Below are 1,115 nucleotides of genomic sequence, written 5' to 3'. Positions count from 1 at the left end.
CCCAGGGCACTGCTGCTGACTGAAGTGTCTTTGTGCCATTCTCAAAGTGGGGATATTGACATGTTCTTATGCACAGTAGAATTGTAAATGGGCTGATTTATCAGTGTCCTGCTCATACTGTGACGGAACAACATAGGGGGTACGGCTGCTTTTTCGTTCCTCATTCTTACTATCGTCATTCCCCCTCTACTTCGTTTGTATGTTTGTCACTCTCTTGTGAACTGCTATTTCCGGGGTGCCTTGATAGTCGAAGCAGACTTCGTGCTGATCCGATCCGCACGCTTTGCATATTGTCTGTCAAAATGATTTTTTTGAGAAATACTGAAAGTTTCAAAGAGATCTTCGCACTAGAAGTATTCTAAAGAGAGGTGAGCATTGTAAGCCTGATTCCTCGTTTGGACTTCTCTTTTGACGTCCAGCCCTTGGTGCTCATATGACCGTTTGCAGTTGCGAGCACCGTAAAACCTTACCGAAACAAACAAATTTAGGCTGTAATTTGCCTAAAATAACTGTGAATACCGTAACAATCGTTGAAGAGTCGAAAATAATTGAGACCACAGTCCATTCATTCATTACCCTAAAAACCCTAAAAACCACATCATGATACTCGAATGACTCTGCTTCTCTTCGAATAACTGCAAATAGCAAATAAAAATCGTGAATATTTGAATAGTAGAATCGAATATTATGTACGGGTCAACTGACTGCCCTCTACCACCACCGCCACCGCCACCTCTCTTCACAGGTGGCTGAGTGTGTGACCGTTAGTTTGTCCGGAATCCGGACCACTGTTGTTGTGGTCAAACTGTGCTGGATGTATGTGTATGTGTCATGATGTACTGTCCTATCGTGGTCATGTTGCAGATTGGATAATCATTGTGTGGAATCGTTCGAAGGATCAGCAGCTGTCTATGGTAGAAGTTTGGCAGTAGTTGATGTTGGTGAGTAGACTGTTGAAATCGTGTTTGTTATGGTGTGTTATTTATTGTTATGTTCTGTTTGTTTTCCTTGTATTTCCTTATCTTTGCGCGCACTTCATTGTAAAATGAGGAAAATCATGTTTCTTTCTTTCTTTCTTTCTTTCTTTCTTTCTTTCTTTCTTTCTTTCTTTCTTT

Source organism: Aplysia californica, unplaced genomic scaffold (assembly GCF_000002075.1).
Source record: "Aplysia californica isolate F4 #8 unplaced genomic scaffold, AplCal3.0 scaffold00361, whole genome shotgun sequence".
Taxonomy (NCBI): Eukaryota; Metazoa; Mollusca; class Gastropoda; order Aplysiida; family Aplysiidae; genus Aplysia; species Aplysia californica.
This window is presented reverse-complemented; position numbering follows the sequence as displayed.